The following is a 17908-nucleotide window of genomic DNA, read 5'->3' on the forward strand; positions in this document are numbered from 1 at the left end:
TCAGGCCCCCAGGTGGCCCTGACCCCAGGATGGGTGCTGCCCTCTTTAGGAGGTATGGTCAAGGGCACCCTGGGTCTGCTGCTGGGGACCAGGACCCCTGTTCCATCACCACACTCCCCATGGAGGAGGGGTCCTGAGCAGTCTGCGCCTGCATTTCTCTGAGCTCTGCTGAAAGTCCTCAGACTGGGTGGGCTCCTTCCTGGTCACTGCAGCTGGCCGGCTTCTCAAGAGGGAGCACTGGGAGGCCTCTCTCAGCTGAAGGGCCGGAGGGCACCGGGAGACACCCCGGAACAGGTGCTCACTCGCCCCCGCGGCCTCCCGTGTAGGTCCCCTTTCGGAGTTACCCGTGTGGTTCCAGGGACACAGACCCTGTTTGTGTCATACAACCGAAGACAGTCCTGTGAGTGGATCCCAAGGAGGGGATGGAGGGGGGGAGGGCAACAGACCGTCCCCCAACCGTGTGTTCCCCACAGCTTTCTAGTTCTGCACAAAAGGAGACATGCCGATGGCCAATAAGCACACGGAGAGATGCTCGGCATCCTGAGCCATAGGAGAAATGCATGTTAGAGCCCCGGGGACACACCAGTACACACCTGTCAGCCTGTCGACAGTGAAGAGATGGGCCATACCGAGTGTTGGGAAGGGTGTGGGTGGAGCTGGAACCATGTGCACCGCTTTGGAAGACATGTTCCCAGTTTGTTAAAAAGTTGCACATTTATCTACCATGTGACCCACCTATTCCCCTTCCGAGTATTTATCCAAGAGAGACAAAAACATGTGTCCACAGGAAGACTCGAACATGAGCATTTACAGCCCCTTTCTGCAGCGCCCCAAAGTGGACACCGTCAAATGCCCATCAGCAGGAGACTGATTAACCAAATCATGGCACATCCATGCAAGGGAACATCAAACACCGAGGAATGATCAGGATACTCAAATCTCAGAATAATTACTCCGAGTGAAAGAAACCAAACAGAAAAGAGCCTAGACTGCGTGATTCCGTTCATGTGAGATTCCTGAAAATGCAGACCACGGTAGCAGAAAGCTGAGAAATGGTTGCCAAGGAAATGGGGGGCGGAGGGGGAGAGGAGGTGGGGTCACGGGAGAGCAGGAGACCTTTGGGGCAGTGGATGTATTATCTTGAACTTGGTTTCGTGAGGGCACGCGTATGTCAAAACTTACAATAGTGTACAATTTAAATATGTCACGTTTATGGTATGTCGCTTATACTTCAATAAAGTTCTTTGTAAAAAAGACCTCACACAGGATCCCAGGAAACCACTGCTGAAGCTGCCCCACGTGGGGTGGGGAGGTGTTGAGCATGAAGAGGATGCAAGACAGTGGGACCGGGACATGAGAATGACCTCTCAGCGGCCCCTCCAATGTTGACGGGATTAAGTTTCAAAGTTCCAGGAGCCGGTGCCCAAGTGCACGTGCCCTGCCAGCCCCAGTGCCCCTCCTGCCCTACACCCATCACCCGGGAGAGACCATTCCGCATTCTGTGTTAGCGGCTGCAAAGTGCTTCTTATTCTGGGAATCTGGGGGCACACCCCCTACCCTGGTGGCAGTGGGGGCTCCCTGGTAGCACCCCCCATCCCTCTGCGGTGCCTGGCCGACATCCTAGGGCACCCCGTTAGAGCCCTGGTCTCTGCATCCTCCCTGGGTTGACCCCACTCCACCGGGCTCTCTCTCACCACCTGCTTTAACACGTTTCCTGGCTCCAAGCTCTGCCCTGTTTGGGCCTCTCCTCCCGGCCCAGATTTCCAAATTCGCACAAGTCTGGTCTCCTCGGGCCCGGGCCCAGGCCCAGCTGCAGCTGTGCCCCCGCAGCTCAGTGCTGATGGAGATCTCAAGCGGTGCCTTCTTGTCTCTGACCCCACGGCGCATCGTGCTCACGAGGGCTTCCTGCCCAATCCTGCCAGGTCCTGCCTCAGTTTACCCCAGCTGCTCACTCTCCACCACGCTTTGGGGCCTTTCTGCTAGGGCACTGTCACTGGCCCCAGCTGTTCTGGCCCTTGGGAATGCCTTGGAGCACAGTGTTGGGCGCTCCATGCACATCCTGCTGGGAAGCTAAGTTCAGAGGCTATAAATACCTACTTCCCCACGCTGGGAGGCACACAGGGGGTGCGGGGGTCTTTGGACGCAGGAGAATAGGCCAACTTGATGCCCACCTCTGCCCCATGCCCGAAAATGCAACTTGGACTCTCGGCCCCTGGCTCCTGCCATGTTCACACGTTTCCACTCTGACGGGGGATTTCTGGCCATCGTCCCTCTGTTCACGAGGGGGGCCTGGCTTCAAGGGTCTCCGTGCCCTTTCCCGACTCAGTAGGCAGACCGCCCCCCCCCACCCCGCTGGGCAGGGAGTGTGGGGTTTACAATGCTGAGTTCTATAACATGAGCACATGTTACAGTATAGAAATAAGCAGACACACAAATGTTGGGGGGGTGTGAGATCAGAAGGGCAGAGACTCTGGGGGGCTGCACACCATTTCCTGACCTGTGCTCTGGGACACTCTGGTGGGTGGTGGGGTAACGGGTGGAGCCATCTGGGGAGGTGGGCTGGGCAGCGTGAAGTACGGGCAGTTCCTGCGGGCTCCTCGGAGCCGGGCCTGAGGATTGCTTCTCAGCTTCGACTGCAAGTCCCAGGGGCTTTGCCACGCACAGCCTGGCAGGTGTCTGCGCTTGGTCACTGTTGACCGAATCAACGGAGCACTGAGCCGTTGAGAGCCAACGAGGGACACTGTCTCCCCCCGCTCGTGAATGCAGCCATGCAGCCGAGTGTCCCGTGGGGCGGTTCTGGAAAACAGACTCGTTCTTGCCCACCGAGAGCCTGTCTGCGCCCCAGCACCCCTGGGGGCCCTTCGTTATCCTAAGTGCTTTGATTGCACAGGGTGGGCGGGATGACGCAGCCCACGGAAGAGGGTGGCCAAGCAAGCCGGGAACCCGCACTCCCAGCCCCAACTCTGCCCCCAGAACTAGCAATGATGGCCCCGAGACATTCAGTGGGACACACTGGGTGACCGAGGACGCTGGCCCTGCACCTGCCACACAGAGCACTCAGACCCGAGCCCCACCCCTCCGTCCAGGGGCAAGTGTGAACGGCGAGTGTTCCCCCTGCCCACCCCTGTCCCCATACCACGTTACCAAGAACCCTCTTCCCTCAGTCTGGGAAACCGAGACACTGACATGACCCCGCAGAGCCCAGAAGCCTCCAGGGGACTCACAGTCCCCACCGTGTTGGTCAAGAGAGCGGCACAAAACACGCTTTTGGAGGATGCCGGCATCTTGAAGCAGAACGAGGGTGTTGTCACTGTCCAGGACCCCGGAGCTCCGGGCTGGGAATGGTAAAGCTTCTAGCACATCAGGGACTATGGGAGGGAGGAATCTGAATGCATCGAGTGAGGGGACTTCGGCGGCCTGTGTTGCTGGCAGGACAGTCCGCAGCAGGCTGCTGCAGGCTGGGAGTCCCTGGGGCTCCCAGGGCAGCACTGCTGCAGCTGGGGGGGGGGGCGGTGTCCCACAACCTCCCAGAGCCTCAGTTTCACCATAAATGGGGCCCCCAGGTGCACAGGCTGGTTTTGAGAACACAGCCAGGTAAGGGCGTGGGGCACCCAGGGGCGGTGCCGGGGGAGCATGATGCCGACAGACACGGGATGCCGCTGCTCCCCAGTGGGGCGGCCCCGAGCACACAGAAACCAAAGCCTGTGCTCCTTGCCCTGCTGCGATGCCCCTGCAGCCCAGCGGGTCCCCTGCCCTGGCCGCTTGTGACCTCCAAGGGGCCCTGACCAACGTCCACAGTGTGTGACGTAGCCCACGAGCACAGTGACCTGGCTCCGGGGCCCAGCTCCCCTCAGCGGCCTGCCCATGTCCATGAGCCACTTGCTCATCCCCCCCTCTGCTCTGGAACATTCCATTTCCCAGAATGCTCTCCTCACAACCCACACCCCAAAGCTCTGTGGGACCTGCTACTTTGGGGGCCACCCAAGACACAGCTGAGGCCACCACACGGCCTGTGTCACCAGGGTCCTCTCTCGGACGCCAGCAAAGACCCGGACCAAAAGGAAGAGAAATGCAGGGCACAGCAGGGAGCAAAGCCCTCAGCATGGTGCCTGTTCTTTTATCAACCACCGGGGCTGAGCCTCAAGCTGTGCCGGGCCCTTGGGGCGCCGGGGGCGGACAGCGCACGGACCTGGTACCCATAAGTGGGGGCTGAAAGCACACGCCGTTAGTGGGTTGGAACTCCAAGCTCCAGCTGGGGTCACGATGGTTCCTGCGGAGTGTAAGGCCAGCAGGTGTAACCACGCTGGAGGGGCCAGTCGGGGCGGGGAAGGCACAGGGCATTGGAGGAAACGCCTTGGGACAAGGTCATGAGGACGGTGAATGTGCTCAGGATGCCGTGGGAAAGGCCAGGGGGAGGTGGGTTTAGGACCGGCCCCTCCAGGTGGGAGGAGAGCAAACAGGTGTAAAGGTCTGGTCCGGGATTTTAATGAGAAGAGGTCAGAGGGCGTCAGCTGTCCGGGGCCTTCGCTACTGCAACAGGTTCACCCTGCCAGGGCTGGGGGGGTGGGGGGTGGGGGGATGGGCGGGGGTTCAAGGCCAGGATGGGAGGGGCTCGAACAATGCCCAGCACACAGTTATGAGCTGCGTCGTGCTCCCTGAAGGTCGTGTATTGACACCTGACCCCAGCATCTCAGAACATGACCACATCTGGAGCTGGGGCCTTTACAGAGGTGATTAAGGTAAAATGGGGTCACCGGGGTGACCCTGACCCAGTGTGACCGGGGTCCTGACAAGAAGAGGGGATCAAGACACAGACCTGCACGGAGGGACGACCCCGTGAGGACCCAGGGAGAGCACGCCGTCCACACACGAGGACAGAGGCCTCGGGAGGACCCTGCCCTGCCCGCGTCTGCATCCCAGGCGTCGGCCTCCAGGGATAAATGACAGCAGCCTGAGCGAACACACACACACACACACGGCTCTACCTCCCTCTGCCTGCAGAGCGCTGCTTCTCAGAACAACAGGCTGAAGAAACCGGGACCCCTCCCTCCCGAAGGAAGTAGGAATCGATACTGCTTTCGAACTTTGACTCTAGCCACACACGGACGTGGTTTCAGGAAAGACACGGGCCCTCACGCTTGAGGATGGTGAGGTCTCAGGCAGGACATGCCGATCCTCTTCTGCAGCGGGTGCCGAGCCTGGACTCTCCCTCATGGACACGGGATGGCCATGTGTCCACAGTGATGTGACAGTGGGTGTGTGGTTGCCGCAGCCAGGGGCCTGGGATGGGTCAGGGGTGGAACCCTCACTTCGCGCATCATCGCTTATCAGCCAAGGGGCGGCCTTGTGCTCCAAGGCAAGTGACAGGGTCACAAATGTCCAGCTGCTTGCGTACAGAACAGGGAGCGATTCTAGTCCAGGCTCAGGGATAACTGAGGAATTGATTTCCACGAGAATGTTCCTCATGTGTGATGGTTTAGATCCTTGGGACGCCATGAGCTCAGAGGTCATCTACTGGGGCGATGATGCTCAGCCCTTTTCTTGCCTCAACTCGGGCCGGCGACCTTCCCATCTGCCCTTGAACATAGGTGAGTGTGAGCACAAGGCTAAATTTCCCTCTTACTCTGATTTATTAAGATTACTTCCGTACCCACCCCACTCCTGGTGCGTGAGGACTCCGAGGGTCCTTGGTCACCCCAGCTGCCCGCCGCTGCTCTGTGCTGGCCGTGGTGGAGTCCTCATACTTGTGAGCATCATTTCCAGTAAGTGAACTCATTAGGTGTGACTGAGCTTCTCAGTGAGGAACGGAGGTCCACCAGGAAACACGAAGGTAGGGCTTCTTCCCAAAGTGGGTTGAGTGCCCCTGGTGTGGGGCCCTGGGGCGGGGCAGGTGCTGGGACCCGGCCTCACGGCGGCCCCCATCAGTGTTTGTGGCTGCTGGGATGGGCCTGGAGAGAGGACGGGTGGGCGGGACCCACTGCCTTTGTGCGTCCACGGCTGGGTCAGGGTGTCAAGAACTCTTACTTAAAGGAAGCCCGAAGAGACCCAGGCCTGTGCACAATGACAGGAAAACACCCCTGAGCAGAGGCCTGCAGGGAAGAGGCCTGTGTGTACGGAGCACCTACGGGGTGCAGCCTCGGCGCTGGGCCTGGGTCTGTAAACTCAAACGTGACTGGTCCTGCTCACTGCCTAGATATCAGCCACCTGTCAGTGCAGACCCACCTCCACTGTGCGGCTGTGGAACTGCGGGTCAGCCTGGGTCAGCTCTTAACTGGTGCTGGGTGGCTGTGACCAGAGACCAGCTGCTGAGCCAATGGTCCTATGTGGAGGGTGGGGCCTGGGGGACCCCTGCCATTCTACGGGGAAAGACTTGCATCTGGGCATTTGGCTCTCTTGGCGAAAACTTACAATGAGCCCCAGACTCGCTCGGTGCAACCCGGTCTCCCCAGTCTCCCCAAGCCTGCCCTCTGACATCAACGTGCATCCCACACATTTTCCATGAGCCCCTCTGTGCCAGCCTCGTGCCCAAGCCAGAGGAGACAGACCACCACGGCCATGTGCACTTGGTGATAAGTGCTGGGCGTGGGGGGAGGGACACAAAACACAGCAGAGGGTGCACCAGACCAGAGGAACAGCACAGGCAAAGGCCCGGGGGTGGGTGGGAGCCAGAGCCAAAGGGAGGGCGGACACATAGGTTTCCGTGGGCAGCATCTGGGGATGGAAGAGCAATGGCTGATGAAGCCTACATGTGCGGGCTGTGTGGTGGTCCCCTCCACATGTCATCTCTCCTGAGACCTAGCAACCCTGGCATGAAGGTTTCCCTGGACCCTGAAGCCCAGAGAGGTGAAATGCCCCATTGAGGTTTGACTTGGCTCCTGGGAGAGCTCCAGCCCCCCAGCATCTCCAGGGCCTGTGCTGGATCCCAGAACCACAGGTACCCCCAGATCCTGCCATCTGCAGGTCAGAGGCCCCATAAGACGTCCACATCCTAACCCCTGGGGCCCGTGACTGTGTGATCTTACAGGGCAGGTGGGATTGAGTAAAGGGTGTGAGGTGGCCGGTGATCTTGGATGATCCAGGGGCTCATTGTGACCACAGAGCCCTTTGGAGAAGACAGGAGGGTTGGGGTCAGAGAGGGAGAGGTGATGAGGGAAGTGGGGGTGGGGGTCATAAGCCAGGGCATGCAGGCACCTCCAGAAGGTGAAGGCCAGGAATGACTCTTCCCTGGAGCCTCCAGGAGGAACGCAGCCCTACCGATGCCTTGATTTTTGTCCCTTGAGTGAGTCTGTTCTGGACTCGTGACCTCCAGAGCTCCAAGATAATACACAGGCGTTGTTTTAAGCCACTAGGTACGTGGCCGTCTGCCGCAGAGGACTTTACAAAAGCTACAAGGAGAGCCAGCTGCGTGGAGGACACGGCTGAGGGCTGACAGACAGGGTCTTCGCGGACCAGCCGGTCCCCTGGGTTGTTAATAAATGGCCGGTGAATAAACAGGCTCCCCTTTGTGCTTGAATACCTCTCAAGGCACAAGGCAGCTCACAGCCCTGCACTCAGAGAGGGGCCGGGTGCCCACGCAGCCACCAGCACGTCACCTCCGAGTGCCCCCTAATTTTCACAGAACCCGTGGCCTCCAGAACACTCAACCCCAACCACTGTCCACCTGCAAAATAAAGTCAAGCCACCGGTGTGCCGTGTGGGTCAGCAGCGTGGGTGCTGAGGGGCTTCTGATGAGAGCGGAGGGAGCCCGAGTCCTGCCAGGACCAAGGACAGCTCCTTGGTGGCGGCACAGTGGGGCTTGACCAAAAGCCACTTGCCCACCCTTCAGGCTGGCTGCTTCCGCCCTCTTTGTGGGGAGGGGAGGCTGCGGGGCCTTGCTGCCCTCGGTGGCCAGGATGGCCTGGGGGAACCCTGGCAGGCCCCCTTGTCACAGAGCCCACTGCATCCAGGGGGCCCTCAACGCGCACCTGTCCTGCGGGAGGCCGTCTCGGTCATCTCACGGGGGATGGAACATGCTCAACTAGAGGCAAGAGATGCCGAAATGAAGGACCAACAAGCTCAGGAGTCACCCGTGGGGACCTGGAGGGTGGCACAGTGGGGAAATCAATTCTCTTTTTTTGGAGGGCATGGGAAGAAAAGCTTTTGTGGTCACTGAAATAAAACCACAAACATGATGGTCATTCCACTAAATTACGAAAGCCCGGCTGTCTTCCCCAAAGAGGTCATCTTTCTACCTGAACAGCATATTCTGCATTACATTAGGGTTGTTTGGGGCTTTATTTTTGTTGTTTTCACTTCTAACCGATACCATAACTTCGATGCGGTTTTTTACACTAATTGTGGGCAAACCTGAGGACTGGTGCTCAGGGCGGCATGTGGGATATTAAAGGCGGGTTCATGGAAGGAACCCGCCTCAATGCCCGTTCTCCCATCTCCAAGCTGGGTGTCTCTGGGAGGCCACTTGATCTCTCTGGGCTTCTATTTAATCTCCAGTACAGAGAAGGTCCTAAAACCATCTCTCAGGCTAAGGCAGGCAAGGCTGCAATGTCAGCCCTGCCTCTCCCTGGAAGCTGTTGGTCAGGGAGTGGGGACAGCTCCCTGGCCAGGCCTGGCCTCTCCTCCCAGCCTGATAGCAGATGGAGACAGGATGTGGGGTCAAGGGTGGCCCATGCCTACTTTGTGAGATGTCCAGAGAGCCTGAGCAGAACATAAAGAAGGAAACGCCACCAGAGGAATGGGCCTGGGGGAGAGGTCAGCGGGGAGGAGCGCCTACATTCCTAAGTGGCGTTGTCAACATTCTGTCCCTCCAAGTCCCTTAACTCCATTAGCGCTGAGTGTGGTGGAGCCGGCCAAGCCCGGCCCCAGATCCAATTAGTTTAGGAACATATGTCTGAACATGACGACGAGCGTTGGGTGAGACTGTGTCTGCTCAGAATGCTCAGCGCAGGGGACCCGATCCGCTTCTCACGGTCCCTGTCTCGGTTCCCCGTGTGCCCCGGAGGTAAGCAGCAGGTAACGCAAGACAACGTATATATGAACTTACTTTGGTCTGAGGTCCAGGGAGGTTGGAGGCTGGGCAGTTGTCTCCCCGAGTCCCCGATTAATCAAGGGTGGCCCCTGAGAGACACTGGTCCCAGTGGATACCCAGCCTGGTGTCGGATCGCTGAAGGGGCTCTGCTTACACTGGCCACTGCATTTGCTGTGCAGGAATATGGCGGACCTTCAGAGCCAGCTGGGGGCTTTGGAGAATGTGGAACCCTGGCCCTATCCCCAGTCAGGCTTACTGGGTGGGTGTAGGCTGGGTGAGTGGGGTCCACATGTTGAATAAGCAGGAGATGCCCCGGGAACCATTGATGGAGCGCGCTCACAGGACAGCTTGCCCTTCCCATCCTCAACGGCAGTCCTGCGAGGCTCAAGGTGCTGCCATGTTGATGGAGGGACACTGAACGCCGAGAAATGCCCCGATAGCAGGTCAGCGCTGGTGCTGGCTGTGAAACCAAGTGGCTGGCTGACGGGGACACAGCAGGAGATTTGGGGTAAGTCCGAATGCTGCCTGGTCCTGGGGGAAGGGTGTGTGGGAGCTGTGGAGGCTCCATGGAGGAGGGGATCCCCCGGGGGACTCCAGGTGGCCTGAGGGTCTGCTGAGATGTGGAGGTTGGAGGTTTGGAGGACGAACCCCTGAGCCCTGCTGCCAGGACCCCGAGGGGCAGCACCAGAGCCTGAGGCTTGAGTTGGGTATTGCAGAGGTTGTACTGGATTTTGTATGGGAGGCACGGTGAATGCCACCTCACAGCCCCTCCACACTGGAACTGCCCAGGCCACAGCCAGCCCCTTCCCAGCTTGGGAAAACACAGCACGTTTTGTGCTCTGGCAGCCCGACTGGCCCACGAGTGGCCATGCGATCCAGGGGCAGGTCATCCATTGGTTGGTTAGCAGCCGATGCCAAGATCTGATGCAAAGAGCATTGCCTAATAGGCGGGGATGACTGACAGAGCCAGACGGGCTGGCTGCTTCTAGAATCAGAGAATTAGGGGCCAGTGATAATAGAACAATTAGCAGAGAGGAGCTGGGACAGCATTAGGGAGGGGCAGGGACAGTAGCCGGTCTGCAGAGCTGCCCTGATTCTCAGGCCACACTGTCCTATGATAATCTCCAACCCCAACTGTCATTTTTAAAAAAACTGGCTAGAATTTGTCCCGTTCTTTGTTCCTAGTAAGTGCAGGCTTGGTTTCACTCATCCATCATCCATCCATCCATCCATCCATCCATCCATTTACCCACCCGTCCATCAACCCCTCTATCTCTCTATCCATGGATGCATCCATCCACCCATCCACGAATCCCTCCCTCCCTCCCTCTCTCCACCCACCCACCCACCCATCGATCCCTCTCTCTCTCTATCCACAGATGCATCCATCCACTCATCTCTCCATCGAATGGTGATTTGAACTATCGAGTGAGCCCCTCCCCTGGGAAGACAGCAGGGAACAAGACAGATTTGACCCTGGCTCCACAGAACTCCTGGCCTGTGGAAACAATAACTAGACAAGTAAACCCAGTGTGGTGAAAGTTCTTAGAGGATTGCACAGGTGTCTGCCCTGGGGGTAAGGCAGTGGGGGCTATTCTAATTAAGGGGGGGGGTCAGGGAAAGCTTCTTTGAGCACATGACTAGAAGGCTTGGCTAGTGCCCAAGTCAGCCAGGAAGGGCAGGACCCCAAAGGCCAGAGAACTAAGAGGTGGTAGTGGGGCTCATCCTTCGGGTGAGTCTCCGGGCGTGTCTGAAAGCCAGGATACTATAAACTTTGCATCTTAGAGAGATCCCTGCTGGTGTGGGGTGCTGGGTGTATGTGAGGGAGGCACGTGTGGGTGGGGGACCCCCTTAGGAGGCTGCTGCGTTCATCTATTATTTTTGCTTCTCTTAAGGCAGAGCTGGAGCCGACGGCACGGGTGGTCCTGGGCCTCAGCTGGTCGCTCAGAGCTCGGCAGTGTGGGCACACAGATCTCCATGGGGATCTCGGTGGTTAATTCTGGGGCAGCACCGGTGTGGCTGACCAGGCAGCAAGTGGAGGGGACATGCATCGCCCCAGAAACCAATGGGCAAGACTAGGTATAAGGCACCTAAAAAACCTGAAAAAATGATTTCCTTCCTCAAATTTATTTCTCTGGACCCCTCCTTGCAGCCAGCACCGAGTATGGGGAGGTGTCCTGCAGGTGGCCATTACCTGGGACAGGTGAGGGCCGTGCCTTCCAGAGTGGGCGGTGCTTACAGAGTGTTGTCCCAGAATGCACTGCTGCGGAATACATCAATAATGCAGAAAAGTAACAGTCCCCCTTCCCCTCCTCCAATGTCACCCTCCTTCCCCAGGGGCGATCGCAAGCATCAATTTGAGTGGTATTATTCCAGACTTTTCTTCATGTATCTCTGGGCCTACGGATGAACACAGAAACAGGTAGGTGTTCTTTCTAATAAAATGAGGTCACTCTCGAGTCTGACTCCTGCGGCTTGCTCTTGTCACTTAGGACCCATCTCAGCTGTCTTGGCCGGGACACCTGGATTTCTAGCATCTTTTTCAACGGCCGCACAGTATTCTGTGGAGAGCCAAGCCAGGGTTTCTGAAGCCCGTTCTGTCGAGGGACACCCTGCCACACAACCCGCCGAGAAGGTCGTCTCCACTCTCTCTCTGAAGGCAGACTGACCCCCCAGAACCCCAATTAGGCAGGCCCGGCCAAGCCCGAGCCACAGGGAGAAGAGGTGGCCCTGGGGGAGGAGCCGGCGACGGTGGCATCGCTGTGGAAACGTGGGTAAGAGTGAGGGTCAGGGAGAGACACAGTTCGTTCGGGGAGTTCCGGGCAGCCTTCAAATCACGGACCGCAGCTCTTATTGATGTGGAAAAACGGTCTCCGCATGTTGTTTCAAAAAAGCAGGTTACAAAGGAGCGCCTGACAAGGAGTCCAATTTTCAGGGAGAAAAGGTGTTTGTGGGAAAGATCTGCAGGAAACACGATTTTCTGGGGCTCCCAGGGGCTACTGGGCTCCTCCAGGGGGCAAGACCGGTGCCCTTTGCGGACTCACTTCCTGGGTAAGTCATACGCCCGCCCCTGACAGGTGTTAGTGTTTGAAAACGGAAAGACAAAGGGGGGGGAGAGAGGTCTAGAGCTTGGGGGGGGGTTGGGAGAAGGAAAGCAGAGAGGAGGAAGGCAAGCCGGGCAAGGGGACCCAGGCGCCGTGCAGGCTGGTGCGAGCGAGTCACGGCGCCACGCTCGGCATCTTCCACGCTCCTGGGGACGTGTCCTCTTTTCTTTCCCTGAAACAAACAGCGTTTCAGAGCTCGGCTTCTGTCTTCACAAAGGGAGGGTTGCGTTTGAACATCTTTCAGAAGAGGAGGGGGATCCTGTTAAGACTCCCTGCGACCGTCGTTTCTCGGGAGGGCGGACCTGGGCGGCAACACTCTCCCCAGAACAGTTGAAAAATCCAGAGACAGTGAGACTCAACTTAAACAGGGGAGTAGGGAGACCCCATTTGCTGTGAAATCTCAGGTATTCTCAAAGTATCAGCTGGTGAGTGACGGTGTGCTGCCTCAGTTTCCCTTGTGGTCCCATCACAGGGCTCCACCCTCGGGACCTCAGCTGACCTTGATTCCTTCCCAAAGGCCCACCTCCACCTGCCATGCCATTGAGAGTCAGAGCTTCAACAGAGGGGTCTCCAACGCGTCCACCCAGTACCTGACGTCGGCCGGGTGTTCCCTCCGAGGTCACCCACGTGATCGCTCAGTCCTGTGGCCACCCCTGTCTGCAACAAGGACCCTTCTGGGCCCCCGCGCCCCCCGGGTGAAGCCCAGACGTCTCTGCCTTGTGTGTGCTGAGTGAGTCTCCCGGCCGCTGCCCTGCCCCACGTCTGCCAACAGCAGGTGCTCAGAAAACCCTCACGGCCACACGGGAGAGGGACTCCTGCCGGAAGCTGGGGCGATCTTGGGTGGCGGCCATGCGTGGGGCTGGGGAGGGGGCCCCGAGGCCACCTCTGCTGACCTTTGAGGGCCCTTTCCATGCCTCTTCAAACACGAGTACACACGTCCCAGCAAGCGTACTTGTTTGGCTGCAGGATATTTGGAAGACACATGTACACTTCAGCTTCCGCAACGGTTGGGCCAGGTGTGGCCCCTTTTCCAGGGATGGACTGCACCTTCCCGGTGCTCAGCGTGCAGCCAAGTGGGAAAACCTAACCTGTGAATGGTTTGTGTTTTTTTTAAAGATTTTATTTATTTTAGAGAGAGAGCAAGCATGAGTGGGGGGAGGGGCAGAAGGCGAGGAAGAGAGAATCCCAAGCCGACTCCCTGACGTGGGGCTTGATCCCAGGACCCTGAGATCATGACCTGAGCCAAAATCAAGAGCCAGATGCTTAAGAGATGTTGCCACACAGGCGCCCCGACCTAACCTGTCAATGGTTTTAAAATGAACGCTCAGGTGAGCAGTGGATGAAGTTGGGATATGGCAATTAAATGTTTTACTAATGTAAGTGGTCCCATTACCTTTTCTTATTTTGGATCCTTAATAGGTGCTTTCTAGATCTCTTTGGCTCTCGGGAAGCTAAAGAGCTCTTTGCCCAAAAGGGTCCTAGAAGGCGGGGGTGTCGTTTTAATGACCTGAGCCTGTTTCCCTGGGGGCATAGTGGTGGCTGTCCCCTCTGCCTGCCCCGCGGGACTTCCATGGAGGGATGTCGCCGCCGATGCACGTGCCCCAGGATGGCCTCTGCACAGCCTCACAGCCCCCTGACGATCTCAGGCAGGACTGGGGTGTGAGACTGATGCTGAGGGGGGCTGTCATGATTACTGTTCATATCGTCCGTTCATTCATTCATTGATTCATCCATCCATCCATTCACTCACTCATTCATTCATTCAGGTAACACGCCAGACACCCATCTGATACAATGATGAACAGCACACGCACGGGACCTGCAATGTCAGGCGTGGCGTGGACCCATGCGGCAGGGAGTGAAGAACTGCAGTCACGTGGCCCAGGGCTGCCAGGCAAGGAGAGGTTGGGACACAGGGGACACCCCCCACAGCTCCCGGGGGGGGGGCAGAGGACACACCCTGGCCTTCCTGGGCCACCCCGGCCACGTCCACAGGCCCAGCCACGCAGCCACACTCAGCCCCTGCGGTGCTGCCCCACCGGAATCCCCTCGACCTCACAGGCCTGTTCCCGCCTCCCTTCCCACCAAGACGGGAAGAAGCCTCCAGAGCCACAGGCGGTTTGTATCAACAGAAAATTGGTCCTTTTAAAAAGTGAGCGTGGTGCCCACCGGATGCCCATCGACGGACACGTGGATGCACGTGGACTCCATCCGCACAGTGGAATATCGCTCAGCCATAAACCCAGGCCTCGGCATGGCTGGCCCCCAACTTGCTGCCGGGCAAAGGAAGCTGGACCAAACAGACCACATGTCGTGCGACCCTGTCCACGTCAAGCGCCCAGAGGAGGAGACTCCATGGAGATGGAGAGCAGACTGGTGGTCGCCAGTTGGGGGGAGCAGGGAACAGTAGTGACGGCTGGCTGGCACGGGGTTCCTTGAGGGGCGGCAAGAACGTTCCAGAACTAGACAGAGGTGGTGTCAAGAACGTTCTGGAACTAGACCGTGGACGCACAAAATGCCACTGTAACGTCCCTCTTAAAATGGTTACTTTTCGCCTCAGTAGAATTTTAAAAAGTCGATGGAACACATGAGGAGCTGGGAGGGCTTCAGGCCTGGGGAGGTGGGTTGTCATTTTGGAGCCCATCTCCCGGGGGTGTCATGACCTGGAGACACTTGTGCACACTTCCCATCCCCTGGGAGGCTGGGCAAGGGGCCGGAAGCCCCCCAGCGTGAGCTGTGTGCCGGGGAGCAGTGAGATGCGAAGCCCCTCCCTCTGCCCTCCCACGCCGGCAACTGTGGGGGCGCCGGACACCCGCTCCTCTGCGCCCCTCCCCGCCCGGGCCACACTGCCCAGGGGGCGGGGGTGGGCACCGGCAGCCTAGCCACCCTGAAGCCCTCCCTGGCGCCAGCTCAGTCTGCCCGCATTTGTTAAAAATACACAGCACCATCTGCAGCAACATGTAATTTAATAAATTTATTTATAATGTGACTGAGCTTGTTTTAAAGATGAGCTTTCATCTCCGAGATGGGGCATCGGGGGCCGCCGCTCACCTGGCATGGAGCGCTCTCTGCCCGGGGCCACGCGCTCCGTAGACCAACTGCCCCAGGACGACCCCTCTGGGAAGGCGGAGGAGAATCACCCCGGCCCTGGGTGCACAGCCTGCACCCCATCCTGGGACAGACGGGGCCCACAGGCCCGTCCAGGACAAGAATCCTCACTCTGCGAGGTCTGATGGTGCCCCTCCCCCAGTTCATGCCCCCCAGAACCTCAGAATGTGATCTTCTTTGTAAGGAGGTCTCTGAAGTTATAGTAAGATGACATCACAGTGGAGTCGGGTGGGTCTCAATCTGAGGACTGGCGGCCCCATGAGAAAAGGAGGGGCAGCCATGAGTGGAGGCCGGAGGGGCTCGGCCACCGTGCAGGGATGCCCGGGCTTACCAGATCGTGGAAGAGGCAGGGTGGACCCTCCCCGACACCTCCCGAGAAACCAACGCTGCTGACACCTTCATGTTGGAATTCTGGCCTCCAGAGATGTGAGAGCATAAATGTGTGTTGTTTTGGGCTGCCGGGTCCGTGGTCCTTTGGTACAGCTGCCCCAGGGCACGGACCCCCCGCCCGCCCCCGCTCCGTGACCTTCCGTCCCACTGGCTCTGAGAAGCAGCTGGTGCGTAGTAGGTGCTTGCACAAATGTGTGGAGGGCCCGAGGGGTGCCTGGCTGTGTCCAGACCCTTTGCTGTCACACGGCCGGTCACTCGTCGCAGCCCCCTCTGGTCTACCTGGTGTCTGGGAATCAAAGGGAAGGGGCATGTCTGTGTGGTGGTTCTGGAAGAATCCACAGGCCACGGAGCGGGGACTGTCCGGTGCTTCTGAGGGACGGGCTGGGAGGTGGGAAGGGTTCCAGGGTTCGGGGGCAGAAGCAGCAGCATGATCCGGAGACCTGGCCTCGTCCTGTCTGGGACCCCGGGCCCTGCTATGCCCAGAGGACTGTAGGACTTCACAGAAATGAATAATGCCAGGAGCAGAGTCCGAATGTAGGTCCGGGGGCCCAGCGGGCACTGCCTGGGACAGACAGCAGGGACCAGGGTGCCTGAGGGCTGGCCAGCAGCTACTTCTCCACTGCTCCCTCCTGCATTCCCTCACCCCGTGTTTGTTGAGCACCTGCTGCCACGGGGTGGGGGTGGGGGGCTGTAAACATGAGGGGGTGGCCCCCTACCCACACCCTACGGTTTGCTTTCCACCAGGGTGGTGGGTACTCTGATGGGGCATGCATGGGGACTGGGGAGTCCAGAACTGGAGCCTTACCTGAGCTCAGGGAATCATGGAGGCTTCTCAGAGAAGGCGTGCAAGCTGCAACCTGAAGGCTGCAGAAAGCAGGCTGGAGGGACGCAGAGCCGTGTGTCAGGCCGAATGTGCCACGTGGGCAAAGGCCTGAGGTGGAGGGCAGGCCGGCTGAGAGCAGACCGGGGAACAGACGTGGGGCCTCCACAAGTGTAGGCACGGGGAGCGGACAGGGCGTCTCCTCCCTCCAAGGCGGGCAGGCTGAGCGGCTAGTGCCCACGCCCCGCTGTGCCCATCCACAACTGACACCCAACCGCTGAACTCTGCTGTTTGCTGAGGCTGCCATGGACAGACAGCGTGACTCACGAGTACGTGACAAGAGTTCTGACGGGGACGAGGGGGCTCAGAAGTCACCACGACCCTGGAGCGCGCATCCCGGCTGCCCCAGGAACCGCCACAGTCACATGACCTTGGGTTCAAATCCTCGCCCCACCGCAGCCCTGCCACAACTCTGCTCACCTGAAAATGCCCTGAGCTTCAGTTTCCCCACCTGTGAAATGGGAAAGCCTGCCCTCATGGACAGGAACCCAAGTCACATAATCCCTGCACCAGAGACCATCCTGCACTTCAGTGTCCCGGGGCCGCCATAACAAACTACCCGAAACTGGTGGCTTAGAAGAGCAGGAAGTCCAAAGTCAAGGTGTCTGCAGAGTTGTGTGCTCCCTAAGGGCGCTGGGGGAGGGCCCTTCCTGCCTCTTCCCGTTCTGGGGGCTCCAGGCGCCCCTCCAGCCTCCGCGGCCACACACCCCGCTCCTCCATGTCTGAGCCTCTGTCTCCGGTCTCTTACAAGGACACCGATGACTGAATTAGGGCCGACCCGGGGAAGCCAGGATGGTCTTGTCTTGAGACCTCGACGTAACTGCAAAGACCTTTTTTCCAAATAAGGTCCCATTCACAGGTTCTGGGTGGACGTGAGTTTTAGGGATGTGGCTTTTTTTTTTTTTTTTTAAGATTTTATTTATTTATTTGACAGAGAGAGAGAGTGAGAGCAGGAACACAAGCAGGGGGAGTGGGAGAGGGAGAAGCAGGCTTCCCGCGGAGCAGGGAGCCCAAAGTGGGGCTCGATCCCAGGACCCTGGGACCATGACCTGAGCCGAAGGCAGATGCTTAACCAACTGAGCCACCCAGGCGCCCCATGGGATGTGGCTTTTTGGCCACGACATGCTGTTAATGTTTGGTTTACTTCTCTTCTGTCTTTCTACGGCCGTGTGTAGATACAAGCCCTCCACCCATGACTGAGAGCTGTCCGTACTTGTATTTTGTATCGTTTTGGAAGCTCTGCACAGACACCCCCAGGCCCACTGAGGAAAGCTGATGACAAGGGCACCCAGTGTCTGCGTCCAGGCGCAGGCGGGCAGCAGGGGCTGCAGGGATGGGGCGTGCCGGGCATGAGTTCGCTGGCCCTGACCCGTCTCCCGTCCCATCACTACTGTCTGAGCT

At 58.6% G+C, this 17908-nt stretch overlaps 1 protein-coding gene across 1 annotated transcript in view; it reads right to left on the reverse strand.

Annotated features, from left to right (window-relative positions):
- SHANK2 (SH3 and multiple ankyrin repeat domains 2) overlaps window positions 1–17908 on the reverse strand; it is a 504408-nt gene that overhangs the window by 74628 nt on the left and 411872 nt on the right.

Source organism: Zalophus californianus, chromosome 11, assembly GCF_009762305.2.
Source record: "Zalophus californianus isolate mZalCal1 chromosome 11, mZalCal1.pri.v2, whole genome shotgun sequence".
NCBI lineage: Eukaryota > Metazoa > Chordata > Mammalia > Carnivora > Otariidae > Zalophus > Zalophus californianus.